This window comes from Bufo bufo, chromosome 6, assembly GCF_905171765.1.
Source record: "Bufo bufo chromosome 6, aBufBuf1.1, whole genome shotgun sequence".
Classification (NCBI taxonomy): Eukaryota; Metazoa; Chordata; class Amphibia; order Anura; family Bufonidae; genus Bufo; species Bufo bufo.
In genome coordinates, this window is record NC_053394.1 from 370637886 (window position 1) to 370658079 (window position 20194).

The following is a 20194-nucleotide window of genomic DNA, read 5'->3' on the forward strand; positions in this document are numbered from 1 at the left end:
ACCCAAAGATTTACAAATTCAAATATAGCCCCTGCCGCTCATCACTGATCCCAAACTATACAAAGAACGTCTTTGCTTTATTAGTAACAAAATGGCTCAGGTCTTTTCCTTCAAAAACTAGGTTTTAACCCTGTAATCGTTTCATTTCCTTTTACTTTGCAGGTTTGGTTTTTTAATTTTTATTCATATTTTCCTTAACAGCCTAAGTAATACATTAGTCCAAAACAGCCAATCCTACGTTTGTTTCTGACAGATACCAAATGTGTCTCTTAGCAACTGTGAGAGCAATTTTTTTTACGTCTGCATCTGAGTAAGTGCTCAGAAGCTGTAGCATATCCAAATAATTCTTTGGAGCCCATCGACTTACAATTGCCTCGTGCAAAAAGCGAACATATATGAGGCTGACAAAATGTGCAACCCATTTCATTCCTTTCAATTCTTGTTGAGGAATATTCAACTGTTTAGTGAAGAGGACAATTTTTAGTACAGCCCCGCCCCGCCGCTCAGGTATACTAATATAAGATGTCTTATTCAATTACTAGTTATTAAACATGCCCCCTCACTCCTAATAGTACCTTACATTCTTATAACAAAACAATAACAAACATAGGTGCACTCTGCAGTCTCACTAATTCTCAAACTGATTTTAAAATTGAGAGATTAGTCAACATGTCCTACGGTGTAGAACATGTCTTAAGCCCGGACACCACGACAAGGTTTCTCAAGTAGCCCGGGACCCTACACTCTCCTACCTGAGCCATATGGGCGATACCAGGAGCCAGTGGACAAATTACAGGAGCATAGGGCCGACTCGCAAACAACTCACCAGTTACCTCCAGCATGTGGCCATGCTTGCAATGGGAGGAGGGAGGAGTCTGTGAGTCCCACTCAAGACTTGCTGATATAGCCCAGGCTTCACAGGTGCACCTAAATGTGACCTGTAGATGGAAAACAGGCACATTTAAATAGGAGTTTATACACCTCCAGGAATCTATATATACAAACTAAGAAGACAGGTTGGCATCAGCAGGAGCTGCTCAAACCCACATGCAGTTGTGCATATATATAGGGGAGCAAATCCTGCACTTGTGGCCCGTTGCTAATGGCAATCCCCAGCAAAATGCATACAATGGAGGATGCCCGCGGCGAACCACAAGTACCACAATAGACATCCTACACAAGGTAACAAGTGCGGATGTGATAATTAATATAACAATATAACAAAACAATAACAAACATAGGTGCACTCTGCAGTCTCACTAATTCTCAAACTGATTTTAAAATTGAGAGATTAGTCAACATGTCCTACGGTGTAGAACATGTCTTAAGCCCGGACACCACGACAAGGTTTCTCAAGTAGCCCGGGACCCTACACTCTCCTACCTGAGCCATATGGGCGATACCAGGAGCCAGTGGGCAAATTACAGGAGCATAGGGCCGACTCGCAAACAACTCACCAGTTACCTCCAGCATGTGGCCATGCTTGCAATGGGAGGAGGGAGGAGTCTGTGAGTCCCACTCAAGACTTGCTGATATAGCCCAGGCTTCACAGGTGCACCTAAATGTGACCTGTAGATGGAAAACAGGCACATTTAAATAGGAGTTTATACACCTCCAGGAATCTATATATACAAACTAAGAAGACAGGTTGGCATCAGCAGGAGCTGCTCAAACCCACATGCAGTTGTGCATATATATAGGGGCTACTTGAGAAACCTTGTCGTGGTGTCCGGGCTTAAGACATGTTCTACACCGTAGGACATGTTGACTAATCTCTCAATTTTAAAATCAGTTTGAGAATTAGTGAGACTGCAGAGTGCACCTATGTTTGTTATTGTTTTGTTATATTGTTATATTAATTATCACATCCGCACTTGTTACCTTGTGTAGGATGTCTATTGTGGTACTTGTAGTTCGCCGCGGGCATCCTCCATTGTATGCATTTTGCTGGGGATTGCCATTAGCAACGGGCCACAAGTGCAGGATTTGCTCCCCTATATATATGCACAACTGCATGTGGGTTTGAGCAGCTCCTGCTGATGCCAACCTGTCTTCTTAGTTTGTATATATAGATTCCTGGAGGTGTATAAACTCCTATTTAAATGTGCCTGTTTTCCATCTACAGGTCACATTTAGGTGCACCTGTGAAGCCTGGGCTATATCAGCAAGTCTTGAGTGGGACTCACAGACTCCTCCCTCCTCCCATTGCAAGCATGGCCACATGCTGGAGGTAACTGGTGAGTTGTTTGCGAGTCGGCCCTATGCTCCTGTAATTTGCCCACTGGCTCCTGGTATCGCCCATATGGCTCAGGTAGGAGAGTGTAGGGTCCCGGGCTACTTGAGAAACCTTGTCGTGGTGTCCGGGCTTAAGACATGTTCTACACCGTAGGACATGTTGACTAATCTCTCAATTTTAAAATCAGTTTGAGAATTAGTGAGACTGCAGAGTGCACCTATGTTTGTTATTGTTTTGTTATATTGTTATATTAATTATCACATCCGCACTTGTTACCTTGTGTAGGATGTCTATTGTGGTACTTGTGGTTCGCCGCGGGCATCCTCCATTGTATGCATTTTGCTGGGGATTGCCATTAGCAACGGGCCACAAGTGCAGGATTTGCTCCCCTATATATATGCACAACTGCATGTGGGTTTGAGCAGCTCCTGCTGATGCCAACCCGTCTTCTTAGTTTGTATATATAGATTCCTGGAGGTGTATAAACTCCTATTTAAATGTGCCTGTTTTCCATCTACAGGTCACATTTAGGTGCACCTGTGAAGCCTGGGCTATATCAGCAAGTCTTGAGTGGGACTCACAGACTCCTCCCTCCTCCCATTGCAAGCATGGCCACATGCTGGAGGTAACTGGTGAGTTGTTTGCGAGTCGGCCCTATGCTCCTGTAATTTGCCCACTGGCTCCTGGTATCGCCCATATGGCTCAGGTAGGAGAGTGTAGGGTCCCGGGCTACTTGAGAAACCTTGTCGTGGTGTCCGGGCTTAAGACATGTTCTACACCGTAGGACATGTTGACTAATCTCTCAATTTTAAAATCAGTTTGAGAATTAGTGAGACTGCAGAGTGCACCTATGTTTGTTATTGTTTTGTTATATTGTTATATTAATTATCACATCCGCACTTGTTACCTTGTGTAGGATGTCTATTGTGGTACTTGTGGTTCGCCACGGGCATCCTCCATTGTATGCATTTTGCTGGGGATTGCCATTAGCAACGGGCCACAAGTGCAGGATTTGCTCCCCTATATATATGCACAACTGCATGTGGGTTTGAGCAGCTCCTGCTGATGCCAACCTGTCTACCTTACATCCTAACAGCTTCTGTAGAATGCAGGCAGGCCGGGCGGGCTTCAGCGTAACTCCCTGATGTCACGTGCCTGCGCCGCCTACTTTATGAATGAAGCAGGCGGCGCAGGCAAGTGACGTCAGTGAGGGACGCGCCGGCCGCCCGGCCTGCCTGCCGGCATTGTACAGAAGCTGTTAGGATTTAAGGTACTATTAGGAGTTGGGGGGCATGTTTAATAACTATTAATTGAATAAGACATCTTATATTAGTATACCGGAGCGGCGGCGGCGGGGGGGGGGGATCTGTGGATGACATTTTTATGGGGGACATCTGTGGATGGCACAGTTATGGGCTGGGGGTGTCTGTGGATGGCACTGTTATGGGTCGGGGGGGTCTGTGGATGGCACTGTTATGGGCTGGGGGAGTCTGTGGATCTCACTATTATGGGGTGGGGGGGTCTGTGGATGGCACATATATAACAGTGCCATCCACAGATCCCCCCTGTAACAGTGCCAGCCACAGATCTTCCCTGTAACAGTGCCATCCACAGATCCCCCCTGTAACAGTGCCAGCCACAGATCCCCCTGTAACAGTGTAAGCCACAGATCCCTCCCCATAACAGTGTCTATCATCCACAGATCCCCCCATAATAGTGTCCGTCATCCACAGATCCCCCCATAATAGTGTCCGTCATCCACAGATCCCCCCCATAACAGTGTCCGTCATCCACAGATCCCCCCATAACAGTGTCCGTCATCCACAGATCCCCCCATAACAGTGTCAGTCATCCACAGATCCCCTCATAACAGTGTCCGTCATCCACAGATCCCCATAACAGTGTCCGTCATCCACAGATCTCCAGTAATAGTGCCATCCACAGACCACCATTAGTTCCAAACCCACCATTTTTTTTCCTATTTTCCTCCCCAAAAACCAAGTGCGTCTTATGGGCCGGTGCGTCTTATAGGGCGAACAATATGGTATATCTTTTACATTACTGAGACTCGGGGCGTAAGCAAAGTCATATGAAAATAACATCTTTGGAAAAATGAAACAACCTAATACACCTATTGTTAGTTTTTTCCATAATAAGCCGACACCCTGTGGAATTTGGAGGTTTACAAAAGAGAGAAAATCATACCCACCTGGAGAAAGTGAGGGAAAGGCTGGGTTCACACGAGCGGATGCTGTGCGTAGCATCCGCTCCTTGAAAGAGTGCCAAGACCCGATGCAGACTGCAGAGGCATGGAGCATTAACATGACTGATAATGCTCCGTGCCTCTCTGTGACCTCTTTACTACGAAATCACAGTTGTCACTGTGATTTCGTAGTAAAGAGGTCACAGAGAGGCACGGAGCATTATCAGTCATGTTAATGCTCCGTGCCTCTGCAGTCTGCATCGGGTCTTGGCACTCTTTCACGGAGCGGATGCCACGCACGGCATCCGCTCATGTGAACCCAGCCAAAGTAGGTTCGTTGCTCTAGAGGCGCGATTTTCTACTTTCGGTGTGAGCGGTCCCAGATTCATATCCTGCACGAGCCCTAAAAAGTGCGATTTTGGGTTCCCTTGCAATCATTATCTGTAGAAAAGCAATGTTAATTGTCTTTACCAGAGAAGCTTCCTTCTCATTTCTGACAGAAGTGTTTCTCAAGAACTACCCCTGTGGCAGGGTACCTTAATTCAACTCAGATCCTGTAAGGGGTAGGTTAAAATCCCCAACCAGCCCTGAAGACGAAAAGCAGTTTTCGTCTTCCGGTTTCCACAGTTTAACTCATTGGTCTTGGGGGTTTTATGCTGGCTTAGGGTGCAAGCGGTCTGGACCTGAAGTGCTGGACGAAGCTGCTCTTTTAAAAACTCCCCTTAGAGTTAATCCTGTATCGCTTATCTTATGTAGTTGCCGTTGTAGGTACCATGCAAACCCTAAACCTCAGTGAAGTTCGAGTGACGAAACTCAGAACGCTAAAGAAAGCACAAACTGATGTCTATGGCTCGTTTGTCTAGGGGTATGATTCTCGCTTCGGGTGCGAGAGGTCCTGGCTTCAAATCCCGGACGAGCCCTTAGCTTTCTTGTCCGGAAGCATAGCTTTCTTCCTTCGCTCACCCATAGTATAGTTTTAAGCCTGCCTCTTATGGCATTTGCTACTTTACAAAAGCCAGAAAAATCGTCTCCTCTTTAAGACGGTAACCGAGCCCTTAACTTTCTTGTCCGGAAGCCTAGCTTTCTTCCTTCGCTCACCTATTATCCATAGTACAGTTTTAAGCCTGCCTCTTGTGGCATTTGCTACTTTACAAAAGCCAGAAAAATCGTCTCCTCTTTAAGACGGTAACCGAGAGTAGTTTTGTTGGTTTAGCGGTGTGGTTCTTTATTTAGGTGTGGGAGGTTCTGTCTTCTAATACCACGTGATCCCTTATAGCTGTACTTTCCAATTCCCTTGCCATCTTTATTTGCACAAGAGCGTTGCACCTGACCTTTACCAGAGCAGCGTGCTTCATGTCACGGACAAAGTCTTTCTCCTGAAGCATTCTACTAAGGGTAGCCTAATTCAACTTGGATGCCTTTAGAAGTGGGAATCCGAGCAAGCCCAACGTTGTTGTTTTCAAAGAACACACTAGTTGGTCAAAGGGTATGATTCAAACTTAGGATGCGAGGAATAGTAATATCAAGCGAGCCCTCGGTACCAAAACAATTAACTTCTTCCACTTCTGTATGTGGAGTGTAGTCTTCTCCTTGTAAGTCTCTTGATGCCTGCATTAAAGCTCTCATAATGAATCATGTAAATAAATATGGATAGCGCAAAATGCATTTTGTTGATATTCTCAGGATATCCCGTCTGGCGAGGGTCTGGATACTCAGTAAGGGTGTGAGAGGACCTAGGTTTAAATCTCGTACAAGCCTAGTATTTCGAAAGCTCCTGTCACAGTGAATCTGTAGTGCTTCCCCTATGTATTAGACTTTTTAGATACCAAGCAAGCTCTCTGTAGCAGGAGTGTGCCGATTGAGGCTCATCAATCTAGGGGTATGATTCTCGCTTAGGGTGCAAGAGGTCCCAGGTTCAAATCCCAAACGACCCCTGAGAAGCCTTGCTTTTGGATTCCCCTTCCATCACTGTCGGTAGAAAAGCATAGTTCTTGGTCTTAACAGGGTCAGCGTGCCAGAGATTACAGGCGAGCCCTTGCTCATCTTGTAGAGCAACCGAGATTTCTTCTGTAGCCACCTGTTGTCAATTTCCTCCAAATAAGCCTTCCCTTTTGGCATTTGCATGTTGACACATGAAAGAAAACCTTATGTCCCTCAAGCGGTTAAGCAGAGCAAGGCTCGTTGGTCTATGGGTATGATTCTGGTTCGTTCTTAGGGTATGAGAAGTCCCGACTGCAAATCCCACTCAAACCCCTTCTTTTGAAATCCCCTCTTGCGGTTCACTTGTGATTCCTCTCTTAGGTAATTGGTTTGGTATGTACCAAGCAAGCGCTGCACATGTCAGACAATTTGAGTAGTGAAACTCGGAAAGATATTAAAAACTCCAAGTGCTGTCTTTGGCTTTTTGCTCGCACCCTGAGCGAGAATCATACCCCATATACACCTTAGGGTGTTTCACTTTGTAATGAAAAAAAATAAAATGTAAACTTTTTGCAGACTTTGCTTACGCTCAGAGTTTCAGTGTTGTAAAATATATATATGACAAATTATAAGAAGATTGTATAATATTTTGAAGTTGCACACTTTCATCAGTTTTGTAAAAATAGGCATAAAAATATGATTTTTCAATGTTAATTACTTTTATTGGGAAAACTAGAAATCACCAGGCAAACCCTCCACCTCAGTGAAGTTCGAGTCACGAAACTCAGAACGCTAAAGAAAGCACAAGCTAATGTCTATGGCTCGTTGGTCTAGGGGTATGATTCTCGCTTTGGGTGCGAGAGGTCCCGGGTTCAAATCCCGGACGAGCCCTTAACTTTCTTGTCCGGAAGCCTAGCTTTCTTCCTTCGCTCACCCATAGTATAGTTTTAAGCCTGCCTCTTATGGCATTTGCTACTTTACAAAAGCCAGAAAAATCGTCTCCTCTTTAAGACGGTAAACGAGCCCTTAACTTCCTTGTCCGGAAGCCTAGCTTTCTTCCTTCGCTCACCTATTACCCATAGTACAGTTTTAAGCCTGCCTCTTGTGGCATTTGCTACTTTACAAAAGCCAGAAAAATCGTCTCCTCTTTAAGACGGTAACCGAGAGTAGTTTTGTTGGTGTAGCGGTGTGGTTCTTTCTTTAGGTGTGGGAGGTTCTGTCTTCTAATCCCACGTGATCCCTTATAGCTGTACTTTCCAATTCCCTTGCCATCGTTATCTGCACAAGAGCGTTGCACCTGACCTTTACCAGAGCAGCGTGCTTCATGTCACGGACAAAGGTCTTTCTCCGGAAGCATTCTACTAAAGGTAGCATAATTCAACTTGGATGCCTTTAGAAGTGGGAATCCGAGCAAGCCCAATGTTGTTGTTCTCAAAGAACACACTAGTTGGTCAAGAGGTATGATTCAAACTTAGGATGCGAGGAAAATTAATACCAAGCGAGCCCTTGGTACCAAAACGGTTATCTTCTTCCACTTCTGTATGTTGAGTGTAGTCTTCTCCTTGTAAGTCTCTTGATGCCGGCATTAAAGCTCTCATAATGAATCATGTGAATAAATATGGATAGCGCAAAATGCATTTTGTTGATATTCTCAGGGTGTCCCGTCTGGCGAGGGTCTGGATACTCAGTAAGGGTGTGAGAGGACCTAGGTTTAAATCTCGGACAAGCCTAGTATTTCGAAAGCTCCTGTGGCGGTGAATCTGTAGTGCTTCCCCTATTTATTTGCCTGTGTAGGTACCAAGCAAGCTCTCTGTAGCATGTGCCGTCTGTGGCTCGTTATTCTAGGGGTATGATTCTCGCTTAGGGTGCGAGAGGTCCCGCGTTCAAATCCCGAACGAGCCCTGAGAAACCTTGCTTTTGGATTCCCCTTCCATCACTGTCGGTAGAAAAGCATAGTTCTTGGTCTTAACCGGATCAGCGTGCCAGAGATTACAGGCGAGCCCTTGCTCATCTTGTAGAGAAACCGAGTTTTCTTCCGTAGCCACCTGTTGTCAATTTCCTCCAAATAAGCCTTCCCCTTTTGGCATTTGCATGTTGACACATGAAAGAAAACCTTATGTCCCTCAAGCGGTTAAGCAGAGCAAGGCTCGTTGGTCTATGGGTATGATTCTGATTCGTTCTAAGGGTATGAGAGATCCCGACTGCAAATCCCACTCAAACCCCTTCTTTTGAAATCCCCTCTTGCGGTTCACTTGTGATTCTTCTCTTAGGTAATTGGTTTGGAATGTACCAAGCAAGCGCTGCACATGTCAGCCAATTTTGAGTGGTGAAACTCGGAAAGATATTAAAAACTCCAAGTGCTGTCTTTGGCTCTTTGCTCGCACCCTGAGCGAGAATCATACCCCATATACACCTTAGGGTGTTTCATTTTGTAATGAAAAAAAAAATAAAGTAAACTTTTTGCAAACTTTGCTTACGCCCCGAGTCTCAGTGATGTAAAAGATATATATGCCAAATTTCAAGAAGATTGTATAATATTTAGAGGTTGCACACTTTGATCAGTATTGTAAAAGTAGTCAAAAAATATGATTTTTCAATGTTAATTACTTTTATTGGGAAATCTAGAAATCACAAACTTAAAATAATATTAAAACTCGACACTAAGATTAATAGGTGGTATGATAGGCAAAACATGTGTTATATTAATCAACATTGAACGATGCAATCCCTTCTTTTGTTAGCTTGGTGACGACTATTCTGTGATGCTTGACTACCCTCAACAAGAATTGTTTTTGTTGTTTGTCCCTGACCGATTCGTTAAACCTTTTGTTATCAGAGCAATTCCTCCTTCTGCGGTACCATTGACCACCTTAAGAACGTTCACATGGCTTCTTAGAGAATCACTGCAGTATTCTGTCACGTCGTGGATCCCAAATAGTGTTGATCGCGAATATTCTAATTGTGAACTTTTATCTCGTATATTGGCACTTTGAGAAATTGCGAATATCTAGAATATAGTGCTATATATTCGTAATCGCGAATATTCTAGATTTTTTTCATCAGTACCCATGATCCCTCACTACTTCTTGCTTGTGGGCCAATGAGAAGGCTGCAATATCTTTGACTTTAGAAGTAGTGTTGATCGCAAATCTTCGTATCGCAAATTTTCCGATTGTCAATTTTCGCAATCAAGAAAATAATGACTGGAGTTCACGAATTCTTGAATTCGCGAATATATGACGAATATTCACAAAATATTTGCGAATTCAAATATTGCCCCTGCCGCTCATCACTGATCCCAAACTATTCAAATAACGCCTTTGCTTTATTAGTAACGAAATGGCTCAGGTCCTTTCCTCCAAAAACTAGGTTTTTACCCTCTAATCTTTTAATTTCCTTTTACTTTGCAGGTTTGGTTTTTTAATTTTTATTCATATTTTCCTTAACAGCCTAAGTAATACGTTAGGCCGAAAAAGCCAATCCTACGTTTGTTAATGACAGATACCAAATGTGTCTCTTAGCAACTGTGAGAGCACTTTTTTTTAGCACAAGATGATGTATTTGGCTCGTTGGTCTAGGGGTATGATTCTCGCTTTGGGTGCGAGAGGTCCCGGGTTCAAATCCCGGACGAGCCCTTCACTTCCTTGTCTCGAAGCCTAGCTTTCTTCCTTTGCTCACCTATTACCCATTTTACAGTTTAAAACCTGCCTCTTTTGGCATTTGCTACTTTACAACAGCCAGAAGTGGGAATCCAACAAGCCCAACGTTGTTGTTCTCAAAGAACACACTAGTTGGTCAAGGGGTATGATTCAAACTTAGGATGCGAGGAAAATTAATACCAAGCGAGCCCTTGGTACCAAAACGGTTATCTTCTTCCACTTCTGTATGTTGAGTGTAGTCTTCTCCTTGTAAGTCTCTTGATGCCGGCATTAAAGCTCTCATAATGAATCATGTGAATAAATATGGATAGTTAAAATGCATTTTGCTGATATTCTCAGGGTGTCCCGTCTGGCGAGGGTCTGGATACTCAGTAAGGGTGTGAGAGGACCTAGGTTTAAATCTCGGGCAAGCCTAGTATTTCGAAAGCTCCTGTGGCGGTGAATCTGTAGTGCTTCCCCTATTTATTTGCCTGTGTAGGTACCAAGCAAACTCTCTGTCGCATGTGTCATCTGTGGCTCGTTGGTCTAGGGGTATGATTCTCGCTTCGGGTGCGAGAGGTCCCGGGTTCAAATCCTGGACGAGCCCTGAGAAACCTTGCTTCTGGATTCCCCTTCCATCACTGTCGGTAGAAAAGCATAGTTCTAGGTATTAACCGGATCAGCATCCCAGAGATTACAGGCAAGCCCTTGCTCATCTTGTAGAGAAACTGAGTTTTCTTCTGTAGCCACCTGTTGTCAATTTCCTCCAAATAAGCCTTCCCTTTTTGGCATTTGCATGTTGACACATGAAAGAAAACCTTATGTCCCTCAAGGCTCGTTGGTCTATGGGTATGATTCTGATTCGTTCTAAGGGTATGAGAGGTCCCGACTGCAAATCCCACTCAAACCCCTTCTTTTGAAATCCCCTCTTGCGGTTCACTTGTGATTCTTCTCTTAGGTAATTGGTTTGGAATGTACCAAGCAAGCGCTGCACATGTCAGCCAATTTTGAGTGGTGAAACTCGGAAAGATATTAAAAACTCCAAGTGCTGTCTTTGGCTCTTTGCTCGCACCCTGAGCGAGAATCATACCCCATATACACCTTAGGGTGTTTCATTTTGTAATGAAAAAAAAAATAAAGTAAACTTTTTGCAGACTTTGCTTACGCCCCGAGTCTCAGTGATGTAAAAGATATATGTGCCAAATTTCAAGAAGATTGTATAATATTTAGAGGTTGCACACTTTGATCAGTATTGTAAAAGTAGTCAAAAAATATGATTTTTCAATGTTAATTACTTTTATTGGGAAATCTAGAAATCACAAACTTAAAATAATATTAAAACTCGACACTAAGATTAATAGGTGGTATGATAGGCAAAACATGTGTTATATTAATCAACATTGAACAATGCAATCCCTTCTTTTGTTAGCTTGGTGACGACTATTCTGTGATGCTTGACTACCCTCAACAAGAATTGTTTTTGTTGTTTGTCCCTGACCGATTCGTTAAACCTTTTGTTATCAGAGCAATTCCTCCTTCTGCGGTACCATTGACCACCTTAAGAACGTTCACATGGCTTCTTAGAGAATCACTGCAGTATTCTGTCTCGTCGTGGATCCCAAATAGTGTTGATCGCGAATATTCTAATTGTGAACTTTTATCTCGTATATTGGCACTTTGAGAAATTGCGAATATCTAGAATATAGTGCTATATATTCGTAATCGCGAATATTCTAGATTTTTTTCATCAGTACCCATGATCCCTCACTACTTCTTGCTTGTGGGCCAATGAGAAGGCTGCAATATCTTTGACTTTAGAAGTAGTGTTGATCGCAAATCTTCGTATCGCAAATTTTCCGATTGTCAATTTTCGCAATCAAGAAAATAATGACTGGAGTTCACGAATTCTTGAATTCGCGAATATATGATGAATATTCACAAAATATTTGCGAATTCAAATATTGCCCCTGCCGCTCATCACTGATCCCAAACTATTCAAATAACGCCTTTGCTTTATTAGTAACGAAATGGCTCAGGTCCTTTCCTCCAAAAACTAGGTTTTTACCCTCTAATCTTTTAATTTCCTTTTACTTTGCAGGTTTGTTTTTTTAATTTTTATTCATATTTTCCTTAACAGCCTAAGTAATACGTTAGTCCGAAAAAGCCAATCCTACGTTTGTTTCTGACAGATACCAAATGTGTCTCTTAGCAACTGTGAGAGCACTTTTTTTTAGCACAAGATGATGTATTTGGCTCGTTGGTCTAGGGGTATGATTCTCGCTTTGGGTGCGAGAGGTCCCGGGTTCAAATCCCGGACGAGCCCTTAACTTCCTTGTCTCGAAGCCTAGCTTTCTTCCTTTGCTCACCTATTACCCATTTTACAGTTTAAAACCTGCCTCTTTTGGCATTTGCTACTTTACAACAGCCAGAAAAATCGTCTCCTATTTAAGACGGTAACCGAGAGTAGTTTTGTTGGTGTAGCGGTGTGGTTCTTTCTTTAGGTGTGGGAGGTTCTGTCTTCTAATCCCACGTGATCCCTTATAGCTGTACTTTCCAATTCCCTTGCTTTCGTTATCTGCACAAGAGCGTTGCACCTGACCTTTACCAGAGCAGCGTGCTTCATGTCACGGACAAAGGTCTTTCTCGGAAGCATTCTACTAAGGGTAGCCTAATTCAACTTGGATGCCTTTAGAAGTGGGAATCCAAGCAAGCCCAACGTTGTTGTTCTCAAAGAACACACTAGTTGGTCAAGGGGTATGATTCAAACTTAGGATGCGAGGAAAATTAATACCAAGCGAGCCCTTGGTACCAAAACGGTTATCTTCTTCCACTTCTGTATGTTGAGTGTAGTCTTCTCCTTGTAAGTCTCTTGATGCCGGCATTAAAGCTTTCATAATGAATCATGTGAATAAATATGGATAGTTAAAATGCATTTTGTTGATATTCTCAGGGTGTCCCGTCTGGCGAGGGTCTGGATACTCAGTAAGGGTGTGAGAGGACCTAGGTTTAAATCTCGGGCAAGCCTAGTATTTCGAAAGCTCCTGTGGTGGTGAATCTGTAGTGCTTCCCCTATTTATTTGCCTGTGTAGGTACCAAGCAAGCTCTCTGTCGCATGTGTCATCTGTGGCTCGTTGGTCTAGGGGTATGATTCTCGCTTCGGGTGCAAGAGGTCCCGGGTTCAAATCCCGCACGAGCCCTGAGAAACCTTGCTTTTGGATTCCCCTTCCATCACTGTCGGTAGAAAAGCATAGTTCTTGGTATTAACCGGATCAGCGTCCCAGAGATTACAGGCGAGCCCTTGCTCATCTTGTAGAGAAACCGAGTTTTCTTCTGTAGCCACCTGTTGTCAATTTCCTCCAAATAAGCCTTCCCTTTTTGGCATTTGCATGTTGACACATGAAAGAAAACCTTATGTCCCTCAAGTGGTTAAGCAGAGCAAGGCTCGTTGGTCTATGGGTATGATTCTGATTCGTTCTAAGGGTATGAGAGGTCCCGACTGCAAATCCCACTCAAACCCCTTCTTTTGAAATCCCCTCTTGCGGTTCACTTGTGATTCTTCTCTTAGGTAATTGGTTTGGAATGTACCAAGCAAGCGCTGCACATGTCAGCCAATTTTGAGTGGTGAAACTCGGAAAGATATTAAAAACTCCAAGTGCTGTCTTTGGCTCTTTGCTCGCACCCTGAGCGAGAATCATACCCCATATACACCTTAGGGTGTTTCATTTTGTAATGAAAAAAAAATAAAGTAAACTTTTTGCAGACTTTGCTTACGCCCCGAGTCTCAGTGATGTAAAAGATATATGTGCCAAATTTCAAGAAGATTGTATAATATTTAGAGGTTGCACACTTTGATCAGTATTGTAAAAGTAGTCAAAAAATATGATTTTTCAATGTTAATTACTTTTATTGGGAAATCTAGAAATCACAAACTTAAAATAATATTAAAACTCGACACTAAGATTAATAGGTGGTATGATAGGCAAAACATGTGTTATATTAATCAACATTGAACGATGCAATCCCTTCTTTTGTTAGCTTGGTGACGACTATTCTGTGATGCTTGACTACCCTCAACAAGAATTGTTTTTGTTGTTTGTCCCTGACCGATTCGTTAAACCTTTTGTTATCATAGCAATTCCTCCTTCTGCGGTACCATTGACCACCTTAAGAACGTTCACATGGCTTCTTAGAGAATCACTGCAGTATTCTGTCACGTCGTGGATCCCAAATAGTGTTGATCGCGAATATTCTAATTGTGAACTTTTATCTCGTATATTGGCACTTTGAGAAATTGCGAATATCTAGAATATAGTGCTATATATTCGTAATCGCGAATATTCTAGATTTTTTTCATCAGTACCCATGATCCCTCACTACTTCTTGCTTGTGGGCCAATGAGAAGGCTGCAATATCTTTGACTTTAGAAGTAGTGTTGATCGCAAATCTTCGTATCGCAAATTTTCCGATTGTCAATTTTCGCAATCAAGAAAATAATGACTGGAGTTCACGAATTCTTGAATTCGCGAATATATGACGAATATTCACAAAATATTTGCGAATTCAAATATTGCCCCTGCCGCTCATCACTGATCCCAAACTATTCAAATAACGCCTTTGCTTTATTAGTAACGAAATGGCTCAGGTCCTTTCCTCCAAAAACTAGGTTTTTACCCTCTAATCTTTTAATTTCCTTTTACTTTGCAGGTTTGTTTTTTTAATTTTTATTCATATTTTCCTTAACAGCCTAAGTAATACGTTAGTCAGAAAAAGCCAATCCTACGTTTGTTAATGACAGATACCAAATGTGTCTCTTAGCAACTGTGAGAGCACTTTTTTTTAGCACAAGATGATGTATTTGGCTCGTTGGTCTAGGGGTATGATTCTCGCTTTGGGTGCGAGAGGTCCCGGGTTCAAATCCCGGACGAGCCCTTAACTTCCTTGTCTCGAAGCCTAGCTTTCTTCCTTTGCTCACCTATTACCCATTTTACAGTTTAAAACCTGCCTCTTTTGGCATTTGCTACTTTACAACAGCCAGAAAAATCGTCTCCTATTTAAGACGGTAACCGAGAGTAGTTTTGTTGGTGTAGCGGTGTGGTTCTTCCTTTAGGTGTGGGAGGTTCTGTCTTCTAATCCCACGTGATCCCTTATAGCTGTACTTTCCAATTCCCTTGCTTTCGTTATCTGCACAAGAGCGTTGCACCTGACCTTTACCAGAGCAGCGTGCTTCATGTCACGGACAAAGGTCTTTCTCGGAAGCATTCTACTAAGGGTAGCCTAATTCAACTTGGATGCCTTTAGAAGTGGGAATCCAAGCAAGCCCAACGTTGTTGTTCTCAAAGAACACACTAGTTGGTCAAGGGGTATGATTCAAACTTAGGATGCGAGGAAAATTAATACCAAGCGAGCCCTTGGTACCAAAACGGTTATCTTCTTCCACTTCTGTATGTTGAGTGTAGTCTTCTCCTTGTAAGTCTCTTGATGCCGGCATTAAAGCTCTCATAATGAATCATGTGAATAAATATGGATAGTTAAAATGCATTTTGTTGATATTCTCAGGGTGTCCCGTCTGGCGAGGGTCTGGATACTCAGTAAGGGTGTGAGAGGACCTAGGTTTAAATCTCGGGCAAGCCTAGTATTTCGAAAGCTCCTGTGGCGGTGAATCTGTAGTGCTTCCCCTATTTATTTGCCTGTGTAGGTACCAAGCAAGCTCTCTGTCGCATGTGTCATCTGTGGCTCGTTGGTCTAGGGGTATGATTCTCGCTTCGGGTGCGAGAGGTCCCGGGTTCAAATCCCGGACGAGCCCTGAGAAACCTTGCTTTTGGATTCCCCTTCCATCACTGTCGGTAGAAAAGCATAGTTCTTGGTATTAACCGGATCAGCGTCCCAGAGATTACAGGCGAGCCCTTGCTCATCTTGTAGAGAAACCGAGTTTTCTTCTGTAGCCACCTGTTGTCAATTTCCTCCAAATAAGCCTTCCCTTTTTGGCATTTGCATGTTGACACATGAAAGAAAACCTTATGTCCCTCAAGCGGTTAAGCAGAGCAAGGCTCGTTGGTCTATGGGTATGATTCTGATTCGTTCTAAGGGTATGAGAGGTCCCGACTGCAAATCCCACTCAAACCCCTTCTTTTGAAATCCCCTCTTGCGGTTCACTTGTGATTCTTCTCTTAGGTAATTGGTTTGGAATGTACCAAGCAAGCGCTGCACATGTCAGCCAATTTTGAGTGGTGAAACTCGGAAAGATATTAAAAACTCCAAGTGCTGTCTTTGGCTCTTTGCTCGCACCCTGAGCGAGAATCATACCCCATATACACCTTAGGGTGTTTCATTTTGTAATGAAAAAAAAAATAAAGTAAACTTTTTGCAGACTTTGCTTACGCCCCGAGTCTCAGTGATGTAAAAGATATATATGCCAAATTTCAAGAAGATTGTATAATATTTAGAGGTTGCACACTTTGATCAGTATTGTAAAAGTAGTCAAAAAATATGATTTTTCAATGTTAATTACTTTTATTGGGAAATCTAGAAATCACAAACTTAAAATAATATTAAAACTCGACACTAAGATTAATAGGTGGTATGATAGGCAAAACATGTGTTATATTAATCAACATTGAACGATGCAATCCCTTCTTTTGTTAGCTTGGTGACGACTATTCTGTGATGCTTGACTACCCTCAACAAGAATTGTTTTTGTTGTTTGTCCCTGACCGATTCGTTAAACCTTTTGTTATCAGAGCAATTCCTCCTTCTGCGGTACCATTGACCACCTTAAGAACGTTCACATGGCTTCTTAGAGAATCACTGCAGTATTCTGTCACGTCGTGGATCCCAAATAGTGTTGATCGCGAATATTCTAATTGTGAACTTTTATCTCGTATATTGGCACTTTGAGAAATTGCGAATATCTAGAATATAGTGCTATATATTCGTAATCGCGAATATTCTAGATTTTTTTCATCAGTACCCATGATCCCTCACTACTTCTTGCTTGTGGGCCAATGAGAAGGCTGCAATATCTTTGACTTTAGAAGTAGTGTTGATCGCAAATCTTCGTATCGCAAATTTTCCGATTGTCAATTTTCGCAATCAAGAAAATAATGACTGGAGTTCACGAATTCTTGAATTCGCGAATATATGACGAATATTCACAAAATATTTGCGAATTCAAATATTGCCCCTGCCGCTCATCACTGATCCCAAACTATTCAAATAACGCCTTTGCTTTATTAGTAACGAAATGGCTCAGGTCCTTTCCTCCAAAAACTAGGTTTTTACCCTCTAATCTTTTAATTTCCTTTTACTTTGCAGGTTTGTTTTTTTAATTTTTATTCATATTTTCCTTAACAGCCTAAGTAATACGTTAGTCAGAAAAAGCCAATCCTACGTTTGTTTCTGACAGATACCAAATGTGTCTCTTAGCAACTGTGAGAGCACTTTTTTTTAGCACAAGATGATGTATTTGGCTCGTTGGTCTAGGGGTATGATTCTCGCTTTGGGTGCGAGAGGTCCCGGGTTCAAATCCCGGACGAGCCCTTAACTTCCTTGTCTCGAAGCCTAGCTTTCTTCCTTTGCTCACCTATTACCCATTTTACAGTTTAAAACCTGCCTCTTTTGGCATTTGCTACTTTACAACAGCCAGAAAAATCGTCTCCTATTTAAGACGGTAACCGAGAGTAGTTTTGTTGGTGTAGCGGTGTGGTTCTTTCTTTAGGTGTGGGAGGTTCTGTCTTCTAATCCCACGTGATCCCTTATAGCTGTACTTTCCAATTCCCTTGCCTTCGTTATCTGCACAAGAGCGTTGCACCTGACCTTTACCAGAGCAGCGTGCTTCATGTCACGGACAAAGGTCTTTCTCCGGAAGCATTCTACTAAGGGTAGCCTAATTCAACTTGGATGCCTTTAGAAGTGGGAATCCAAGCAAGCCCAACGTTGTTGTTCTCAAAGAACACACTAGTTGGTCAAGGGGTATGATTCAAACTTAGGATGCGAGGAAAATTAATACCAAGCGAGCCCTTGGTACCAAAACGGTTATCTTCTTCCACTTCTGTATGTTGAGTGTAGTCTTCTCCTTGTAAGTCTCTTGATGCCGGCATTAAAGCTCTCATAATGAATCATGTGAATAAATATGGATAGTTAAAATGCATTTTGTTGATATTCTCAGGGTGTCCCGTCTGGCGAGGGTCTGGATACTCAGTAAGGGTGTGAGAGGACCTAGGTTTAAATCTCGGGCAAGCCTAGTATTTCGAAAGCTCCTGTGGCGGTGAATCTGTAGTGCTTCCCCTATTTATTTGCCTGTGTAGGTACCAAGCAAGCTCTCTGTCGCATGTGTCATCTGTGGCTCGTTGGTCTAGGGGTATGATTCTCGCTTCGGGTGCGAGAGGTCCCGGGTTCAAATCCCGGACGAGCCCTGAGAAACCTTGCTTTTGGATTCCCCTTCCATCACTGTCGGTAGAAAAGCATAGTTCTTGGTATTAACCGGATCAGCGTCCCAGAGATTACAGGCGAGCCCTTGCTCATCTTGTAGAGAAACCGAGTTTTCTTCTGTAGCCACCTGTTGTCAATTTCCTCCAAATAAGCCTTCCCTTTTTGGCATTTGCATGTTGACACATGAAAGAAAACCTTATGTCCCTCAAGCGGTTAAGCAGAGCAAGGCTCGTTGGTCTATGGGTATGATTCTGATTCGTTCTAAGGGTATGAGAGGTCCCGACTGCAAATCCCACTCAAACCCCTTCTTTTGAAATCCCCTCTTGCGGTTCACTTGTGATTCTTCTCTTAGGTAATTGGTTTGGAATGTACCAAGCAAGCGCTGCACATGTCAGCCAATTTTGAGTGGTGAAACTCGGAAAGATATTAAAAACTCCAAGTGCTGTCTTTGGCTCTTTGCTCGCACCCTGAGCGAGAATCATACCCCATATACACCTTAGGGTGTTTCATTTTGTAATGAAAAAAAAAATAAAGTAAACTTTTTGCAGACTTTGCTTACGCCCCGAGTCTCAGTGATGTAAAAGATATATATGCCAAATTTCAAGAAGATTGTATAATATTTAGAGGTTGCACACTTTGATCAGTATTGTAAAAGTAGTCAAAAAATATGATTTTTCAATGTTAATTACTTTTATTGGGAAATCTAGAAATCACAAACTTAAAATAATATTAAAACTCGACACTAAGATTAATAGGTGGTATGATAGGCAAAACATGTGTTATATTAATCAACATTGAACGATGCAATCCCTTCTTTTGTTAGCTTGGTGACGACTATTCTGTGATGCTTGACTACCCTCAACAAGAATTGTTTTTGTTGTTTGTCCCTGACCGATTCGTTAAACCTTTTGTTATCATAGCAATTCCTCCTTCTGCGGTACCATTGACCACCTTAAGAACGTTCACATGGCTTCTTAGAGAATCACTGCAGTATTCTGTCACGTCGTGGATCCCAAATAGTGTTGATCGCGAATATTCTAATTGTGAACTTTTATCTCGTATATTGGCACTTTGAGAAATTGCGAATATCTAGAATATAGTGCTATATATTCGTAATCGCGAATATTCTAGATTTTTTTCATCAGTACCCATGATCCCTCACTACTTCTTGCTTGTGGGCCAATGAGAAGGCTGCAATATCTTTGACTTTAGAAGTAGTGTTGATCGCAAATCTTCGTATCGCAAATTTTCCGATTGTCAATTTTCGCAATCAAGAAAATAATGACTGGAGTTCACGAATTCTTGAATTCGCGAATATATGACGAATATTCACAAAATATTTGCGAATTCAAATATTGCCCCTGCCGCTCATCACTGATCCCAAACTATTCAAATAACGCCTTTGCTTTATTAGTAACGAAATGGCTCAGGTCCTTTCCTCCAAAAACTAGGTTTTTACCCTCTAATCTTTTAATTTCCTTTTACTTTGCAGGTTTGGTTTTTTAATTTTTATTCATATTTTCCTTAACAGCCTAAGTAATACGTTAGTCCGAAAAAGCCAATCCTACGTTTGTTTCTGACAGATACCAAATGTGTCTCTTAGCAACTGTGAGAGCACTTTTTTTTAGCACAAGATGATGTATTTGGCTCGTTGGTCTAGGGGTATGATTCTCGCTTTGGGTGCGAGAGGTCCCGGGTTCAAATCCCGGACGAGCCCTTAACTTCCTTGTCTCGAAGCCTAGCTTTCTTCCTTTGCTCACCTATTACCCA

General features: G+C 42.5%; 10 non-coding genes across 10 annotated transcripts; all 10 read left to right on the top strand.

Moving 5' to 3' along the window:
- Nucleotides 1-7178: 7178 nt before the first annotated feature.
- TRNAP-UGG lies at nt 7179-7250 on the top strand. The gene has a single exon. It is a non-coding gene; the product is annotated as a tRNA-Pro (tRNA).
- Nucleotides 7251-9922: 2672 nt separating this feature from the next.
- Nucleotides 9923-9994, top strand: TRNAP-UGG. Its single transcript has one exon. It is a non-coding gene; the product is annotated as a tRNA-Pro (tRNA).
- Nucleotides 9995-10532: 538 nt separating this feature from the next.
- TRNAP-CGG lies at nt 10533-10604 on the top strand. The gene has a single exon. It is a non-coding gene; the product is annotated as a tRNA-Pro (tRNA).
- Nucleotides 10605-12248: 1644 nt separating this feature from the next.
- TRNAP-UGG lies at nt 12249-12320 on the top strand. Its single transcript has one exon. It is a non-coding gene; the product is annotated as a tRNA-Pro (tRNA).
- An 802-nt stretch (nt 12321-13122) lies between these two features.
- Nucleotides 13123-13194, top strand: TRNAP-CGG. The gene has a single exon. It is a non-coding gene; the product is annotated as a tRNA-Pro (tRNA).
- A 1660-nt stretch (nt 13195-14854) lies between these two features.
- On the top strand, nt 14855-14926 carry TRNAP-UGG. The gene has a single exon. It is a non-coding gene; the product is annotated as a tRNA-Pro (tRNA).
- Nucleotides 14927-15728: 802 nt separating this feature from the next.
- TRNAP-CGG lies at nt 15729-15800 on the top strand. The gene has a single exon. It is a non-coding gene; the product is annotated as a tRNA-Pro (tRNA).
- A 1661-nt stretch (nt 15801-17461) lies between these two features.
- Nucleotides 17462-17533, top strand: TRNAP-UGG. The gene has a single exon. It is a non-coding gene; the product is annotated as a tRNA-Pro (tRNA).
- Nucleotides 17534-18336: 803 nt separating this feature from the next.
- TRNAP-CGG lies at nt 18337-18408 on the top strand. Its single transcript has one exon. It is a non-coding gene; the product is annotated as a tRNA-Pro (tRNA).
- Nucleotides 18409-20069: 1661 nt separating this feature from the next.
- On the top strand, nt 20070-20141 carry TRNAP-UGG. Its single transcript has one exon. It is a non-coding gene; the product is annotated as a tRNA-Pro (tRNA).
- Nucleotides 20142-20194: the final 53 nt, after the last annotated feature.